Source organism: Schistocerca cancellata, unplaced genomic scaffold, assembly GCF_023864275.1.
Source record: "Schistocerca cancellata isolate TAMUIC-IGC-003103 unplaced genomic scaffold, iqSchCanc2.1 HiC_scaffold_931, whole genome shotgun sequence".
In the NCBI taxonomy this organism is placed as follows: Eukaryota; Metazoa; Arthropoda; class Insecta; order Orthoptera; family Acrididae; genus Schistocerca; species Schistocerca cancellata.
In genome coordinates, this window is record NW_026046939.1 from 25,001 (window position 1) to 32,500 (window position 7,500).

General features: G+C 54.6%; 3 non-coding genes across 3 annotated transcripts in view; all 3 read right to left on the bottom strand.

Annotated features, from left to right (window-relative positions):
- The window catches only part of LOC126149484 (large subunit ribosomal RNA), a 4,222-nt gene extending 3,833 nt beyond the window's left edge, over positions 1 to 389 (bottom strand). Inside the window, exon 1 of the ribosomal RNA XR_007530924.1 lies at positions 1 to 389. This exon is cut by the window's left edge and continues 3,833 nt beyond it. This is a non-coding gene — a ribosomal RNA (large subunit ribosomal RNA).
- A 188-nt stretch (positions 390 to 577) lies between these two features.
- LOC126149488 (5.8S ribosomal RNA) lies at positions 578 to 732 on the bottom strand. Its single transcript, XR_007530928.1, has one exon. It is a non-coding gene; the product is annotated as a 5.8S ribosomal RNA (ribosomal RNA).
- Positions 733 to 1,083: 351 nt separating this feature from the next.
- LOC126149480 (small subunit ribosomal RNA) lies at positions 1,084 to 2,992 on the bottom strand. Its single transcript, XR_007530920.1, has one exon. It is a non-coding gene; the product is annotated as a small subunit ribosomal RNA (ribosomal RNA).
- Between the last annotated feature and the right edge of the window lie 4,508 nt (positions 2,993 to 7,500).

Genomic DNA, 7,500 nt, shown 5'->3' on the forward strand with positions numbered 1-7,500 from the left:
TTCTTTTCAACTTTCCCTCACGGTACTTGTTCGCTATCGGTCTCGTGGTCATATTTAGTCTCAGATGGAGTTTACCACCCACTTGGAGCTGCACTCTCAAGCAACCCGACTCGAAGGAGAGGTCCCGCCGACGCTCGCACCGGCCGCTACGGGCCTGGCACCCTCTACGGGCCGTGGCCTCATTCAAGTTGGACTTGGGCTCGGCGCGAGGCGTCGGGGTAGTGGACCCTCCCAAACACCACATGCCACGACAGGCGGCAGCCTGCGGGGTTCGGTGCTGGACTCTTCCCTGTTCGCTCGCCGCTACTGGGGGAATCCTTGTTAGTTTCTTTTCCTCCGCTTAGTAATATGCTTAAATTCAGCGGGTAGTCTCGCCTGCTCTGAGGTCGTTGTACGAGGTGTCGCACGCCACACCGCCAGCCGGCTGTGCACGCTACCGAGAAAGTACCGGTATGCGAACCGCCAGGCGACGGGCGCGCATCGCACGTTTGAGGAGACGCGGCCGGCCCCACAGGCGGCCACGACACTCCCAGGTCTCCGAAGCGGGACAAACGCCGCGCGCTTCAGTATACGTAGCCGACCCTCAGCCAGACGTGGCCCGGGAACGGAATCCATGGACCGCAATGTGCGTTCGAAACGTCGATGTTCATGTGTCCTGCAGTTCACATGTCGACGCGCAATTTGCTGCGTTCTTCATCGACCCACGAGCCGAGTGATCCACCGTCCTGGGTGATCTTTTTCATTTAGTTTCCACTGTCTCTTTCAAGACAGTTGCATAGGCGGGACTGAGGCGTTTGACGGCCCCTGTTCCAGCATTCCTGTGTCCAACGGCCTCACGGCCGATGGGCGTCGTACGGCTCCACACCGGAGCGGACAGGCACTCGGGCGAAAGTCATTCAAAACCGGCGCGAGGCGCCAGGTGCCGCAGGCCAGCCGCTCCAGAGCTTCAGCGCTCGTACCACACAACATTTCCGTTAGTTTTGAGAGGCACGCGTGGTTCCGCACGCGGCGCACGGCTGCTGCCGTACAGGTAGCGTGTTGCGCGACACGACACGCACATCGAAAGACATGCAGTCTAGTCGGTAATGATCCTTCCGCAGGTTCACCTACGGAAACCTTGTTACGACTTTTACTTCCTCTAAATGATCAAGTTTGGTCATCTTTCCGGTAGCATCGGCAACGACAGAGTCGATGCCGCGTACCAGTCCGAAGACCTCACTAAATCATTCAATCGGTAGTAGCGACGGGCGGTGTGTACAAAGGGCAGGGACGTAATCAACGCGAGCTTATGACTCGCGCTTACTGGGAATTCCTCGTTCATGGGGAACAATTGCAAGCCCCAATCCCTAGCACGAAGGAGGTTCAGCGGGTTACCCCGACCTTTCGGCCTAGGAAGACACGCTGATTCCTTCAGTGTAGCGCGCGTGCGGCCCAGAACATCTAAGGGCATCACAGACCTGTTATTGCTCAATCTCGTGCGGCTAGAAGCCGCCTGTCCCTCTAAGAAGAAAAGTAATCGCTGACAGCACGAAGGATGTCACGCGACTAGTTAGCAGGCTAGAGTCTCGTTCGTTATCGGAATTAACCAGACAAATCGCTCCACCAACTAAGAACGGCCATGCACCACCACCCACCGAATCAAGAAAGAGCTATCAATCTGTCAATCCTTCCGGTGTCCGGGCCTGGTGAGGTTTCCCGTGTTGAGTCAAATTAAGCCGCAGGCTCCACTCCTGGTGGTGCCCTTCCGTCAATTCCTTTAAGTTTCAGCTTTGCAACCATACTTCCCCCGGAACCCAAAAGCTTTGGTTTCCCGGAGGCTGCCCGCCGAGTCATCGGAGGAACTGCGGCGGATCGCTGGCTGGCATCGTTTATGGTTAGAACTAGGGCGGTATCTGATCGCCTTCGAACCTCTAACTTTCGTTCTTGATTAATGAAAACATACTTGGCAAATGCTTTCGCTTCTGTTCGTCTTGCGACGATCCAAGAATTTCACCTCTAACGTCGCAATACGAATGCCCCCGCCTGTCCCTATTAATCATTACCTCGGGTTCCGAAAACCAACAAAATAGAACCGAGGTCCTATTCCATTATTCCATGCACACAGTATTCAGGCGGGCTTGCCTGCTTTAAGCACTCTAATTTGTTCAAAGTAAACGTGCCGGCCCACCCAGACACTCAATAAAGAGCACCTTGGTAGGATTTCAACGGGGTCCGCCTCGGGACGCACGAACACGCACGAGGCGGTCGCACGCCTTCGGCTCGCCCCACCGGCAGGACGTCCCACGATACATGCCAGTTAAACACCGACGGGCGGTGAACCAACAGCGTGGGACACAAATCCAACTACGAGCTTTTTAACCGCAACAACTTTAATATACGCTATTGGAGCTGGAATTACCGCGGCTGCTGGCACCAGACTTGCCCTCCAATAGATACTCGTTAAAGGATTTAAAGTGTACTCATTCCGATTACGGGGCCTCGGATGAGTCCCGTATCGTTATTTTTCGTCACTACCTCCCCGTGCCGGGAGTGGGTAATTTGCGCGCCTGCTGCCTTCCTTGGATGTGGTAGCCGTTTCTCAGGCTCCCTCTCCGGAATCGAACCCTGATTCCCCGTTACCCGTTACAACCATGGTAGGCGCAGAACCTACCATCGACAGTTGATAAGGCAGACATTTGAAAGATGCGTCGCCGGTACGAGGACCGTGCGATCAGCCCAAAGTTATTCAGAGTCACCAAGGCAAACGGACCGGACGAGCCGACCGATTGGTTTTGATCTAATAAAAGCGTCCCTTCCATCTCTGGTCGGGACTCTGTTTGCATGTATTAGCTCTAGAATTACCACAGTTATCCAAGTAACGTGGGTACGATCTAAGGAACCATAACTGATTTAATGAGCCATTCGCGGTTTCACCTTAATGCGGCTTGTACTGAGACATGCATGGCTTAATCTTTGAGACAAGCATATGACTACTGGCAGGATCAACCAGGGAGCTGCGTCAACTAGAGCTGAGCAGCCGGCCGCCCGGGAGTGTGTCCCGGGGGCCCGCGCGAACACGCAAGCGTCCGCTCAATTATTCTGCAAACAGGAGGAGGCTGGGCTCCCCTGCACAATACACCTCGAAACCCTCTCAGGTCCCGGCGGCGCGCAGCGCCGTCCTAAGTACTTGGTCGGGTTCGAGAGAGGCGCAATCGCCCGGAGTTAGGCGAGTAGACGCTTTAGGTGCGACCACCCGTGCTCCCAACTGAGCTTGCCGCTGCCGACAGAGGCCCGGGAGCGTGCTGTCGTGGCATTGCCGGCGGGAGACAACACGCGCCACCTACGGTGACCGGCAGCTCCAACGCCAGCGCCACAGAAGGGCAAAGGCCCCACGTGGGTGCCGAAGCGAACTCTCCCAGCACAGCGCACGTGCCAACACGTCCGCACAACTGCGATACAAACCACCAGCGAGAACCGCTGGGGCGACCGAGCAGCAGACGGCGTCGCGGCGCCGAGTGCCGGGCGGCGGCGCATCCTCAACGCACACAGTCCTCAATCGGACCAGCACACTGCAGATGTCCACCGCGCTTCGCACCGGGTCCGCGAGGACCCACTTTGGCTGCACGGCGCCGCGCGCAGGGTGCCCCGGCGCGCAGCTGCGCCGCCTGCCGCGTCCGTCGGCCGGCGCGCCTGCCACTGGGCGCCCCCACCAGCCGGCTGTAGCGCGTGCGCCCACGCACCGCGCGGCCAGCACGCCGGGCGGCCCCCCCTCACCGGCCGGGGACAGTCCCACCCACCCACAGCCGCGTATCGCTTCACACCCAGATTCACATTCACGTTCGTTGGTATGGTGGGGACCGCTTCGTAGCTGTACCGATCGTTGCCCTCACAGATGTACCTCCAGCAAGATCAACCGCACCACAACGGGTTACCAGTTGTTCATTTGCGTAACGTCACCAGTAAACGTACACGTCCATCCCCGTTTGCAAAGTCAACTATTATTGCATGCCTGCCTGTCAGGTGTCAAGACACACTACATTCGCTCACATCCACGCAACAAAATGTGCCCGACTAGAGGGCACGTGGAAGGTGCCCCCGTACATATGCGATCTCCATTGCGCGACCAACTGTCAACCGGCCTCTGTAGCATGTCGCAGATGTGGAACGCGGGGCACCGTGCTATCACATTGTGTGAGAAGAGACTACTACGTCTGCATACACGCGCCACTACATGAACAGACGGCTCATGCTGATCGCCATCCACTGCGTCCATTACTCCCACACGTCTCTATGGCGTACCACACTGCAATGCAGCTGTTATGGGGAGATGACACATAGCTGTGTACACAACATTCTGAGCCGGTTGCGGTTGGACAACAATACATTAATGTAACGTGTCATATGCCAATTACAGAGCAGGGTAAGGCACAACGTGGGTTAGGTTAAGGCACAACGTGGGTTAGGTTAAGGCACAACGTGGGTTAGGTTAAGGCACAACGTGGGTTAGGTTAAGGCACAACGTGGGTTAGGTTAAGGCACAACGTGGGTTAGGTTAAGGCACAACGTGGGTTAGGTTAAGGCACAACGTGGGTTAGGTTAAGGCACAACGTGGGTTAGGTTAAGGCACAACGTGGGTTAGGTTAAGCCACAACGTGGGTTAGGTTAAGCCACAACGTGGGTTAGGTTAAGCCACAACGTGGGTTAGGTTAAGCCACAACGTGGGTTAGGTTAAGCCACAACGTGGGTTAGGTTAAGCCACAACGTGGGTTAGGTTAAGCCACAACGTGGGTTAGGTTAAGGCACAACGTGGGTTAGGTTAAGGCACAACGTGGGTTAGGTTAAGGCACAACGTGGGTTAGGTTAAGGCACAACGTGGGTTAGGTTAAGGCACAACGTGGGTTAGGTTAAGCCACAACGTGGGTTAGGTTAAGCCACAACGTGGGTTAGGTTAAGCCACAACGTGGGTTAGGTTAAGCCACAACGTGGGTTAGGTTAAGCCACAACGTGGGTTAGGTTAAGCCACAACGTGGGTTAGGTTAAGCCACAACGTGGGTTAGGTTAAGCCACAACGTGGGTTAGGTTAAGCCACAACGTGGGTTAGGTTAAGCCACAACGTGGGTTAGGTTAAGCCACAACGTGGGTTAGGTTAAGCCACAACGTGGGTTAGGTTAAGCCACAACGTGGGTTAGGTTAAGCCACAACGTGGGTTAGGTTAAGCCACAACGTGGGTTAGGTTAAGCCACAACGTGGGTTAGGTTAAGCCACAACGTGGGTTAGGTTAAGCCACAACGTGGGTTAGGTTAAGGCACAACGTGGGTTAGGTTAAGGCACAACGTGGGTTAGGTTAAGGCACAACATGGGGGTAGATTGCGGTACAAATTGCGTTACATTGCGGTGCAAATTGCGTTACATTGCGGTGCAAATTGCGTTACATTGCGGTGCAAATTGCGTTACATTGCGGTGCAAATTGCGTTACATTGCGGTGCAAATTGAGTTACATTGCGGTGCAAATTGAGTTACATTGCGGTGCAAATTGAGTTACATTGCGGTGCAAATTGAGTTACATTGCGGTGCAAATTGAGTTACATTGCGGTGCAAATTGAGTTACATTGCGGTGCAAATTGAGGTAGGTTAAGGTGCAACACAGGTTAGGTTAAGGTGACATAGGTTAGGTTAAGGTGACATAGGTTAGGTTAAGGTGACATAGGTTAGGTTAAGGTGACATAGGTTAGGTTAAGGTGACATAGGTTAGGTTAAGGTGACATAGGTTAGGTTAAGGTGACATAGGTTAGGTTAAGGTGACATAGGTTAGGTTAAGGTGACATAGGTTAGGTTAAGGTGACATAGGTTAGGTTAAGGTGACATAGGTTAGGTTAAGGTACAAACTGGGTTGTGTTATGGTACACATTGCGTTGTAGTACAGTACACGTTAGGTTTGGGTACGGTACACAATGTGGTATGGGATGGCGTGTTGTGGGGGGGGGGGGGGTGAGGTTCGTTGATATCGACCGTAGGACGTGGATGCCCGAGGCAGCGTCAGTGTGTCAAAGGAGTTATGTCACGTCGGGATGCGCTTTCCGCCAGTGAGAGGGGGGGGCGAGCCGTGTCTGTGGTTGCGGCAGACCTGTGTGTTTCATTCCTGCCAGTGTGTTTGTGCTGTAAGACGAGGCAGTGTGGTGATGTTGGGTGCACCCCTGTGTAGGACATGTGTGGGTGTTGGTGGCTTATCTGAGCAATTGTGGTTGTCGGACGAGTGGGATATTCTGTTTTATGATTGGACCTCCTGGCCTGGTTATCATAGTCTGGTTGGTGTACTGTGGCGGATAGGATGCACCGGACGTTGGTCCATGCCGGTGCTTAATTATTGTATCTGTGTTTGTTACAGGCAGAGAGTAGTGTGTGATAGAGTGTGTGGGTGATAGAGTGTGCGGGTGACGTGTGGTTCGTTTTGTTTGCACAGACGTTCAGCATGTATAGGGGCATTTGCGTATTTGATCTATCTATGTGGGCCTGCATAGTTTACTGAGCAGTGCTGCGAGGTGACTGAACTACGAGCGACGTACTCATTTACAGCGGAATGGTTGCCTTCTACCAAAGATGGAGTATCGACTCTACGACAGCGTTGGCACCGCAGGAAGCGGTGTCGTACAATGGCCCCCACACCGTCATCGTTGTGCGGGGTAGGGACCGTATATATTCTGCGAGGAGCCCTGTTTGCCACAGGGCGTGGGGTCTCGCGTCCTGCGGTTCAGTGCCCCCAGGGAAGCGCGCGGAGGTGGTGCTGCTGCTGCTGTAGCAAGCGAGCTACTTAGAGCATGTATAGGGACAGCGGGAATATGGCATATTGGATATAACTCTTCATGAAACGCAAGATATAGGGGTGGATTGCACGATAGGAGTGCGGGAAGAGTCCGCCATTCATCCGCTGGAGTTGCGATTTGGGCGGTTGGAGTGGGGCACGTGCGGGTGCGGGTGGAGCGATTGTCGGTCGACGACTTCGTGCGGCGCAGGCACTGGCGTTGGGGCTCCTGTGGTGGACAGATGATGCAGGCTGTGTGGGTGGCGTCGAAAAATGGGCACTGTGGGACCTAGCGATGTTGTAGTCGGCGTGGCGTCGCCTAGATGGCGGTATCGTCGGTGCAGCAGGTCATGTTGCGGGGGACCTGCAGATGGCGGTCTTTTTGTTTGTGGTGCGCTCGCCATGGTGGACGTAGTGTCGTCCGATTCGCGTAGATGGAGCTATTGCATGTGGTTTCGTCACATTGTCATAGATGGCGGTGCCGTGTTTTGGAGGTATGGTTGGCGTAGTTTCGTTGGATTCCTGTAGATGGAGGTGTCGTTTATGGGCCGGATGGCAATGTAGTTTGGTCACATTCCCAAAGATGGCTGTGTTGTGCCTGTGGGCGGCATTGTCAACATCGTGCGGTATGGTCTGTTTATTGTGGACGTTGATGGCGTCGGGACCAGAGGGCGCGCGCGAACCGTTGACCACGCGTTATTCACGCAAGCACACTTCGTACT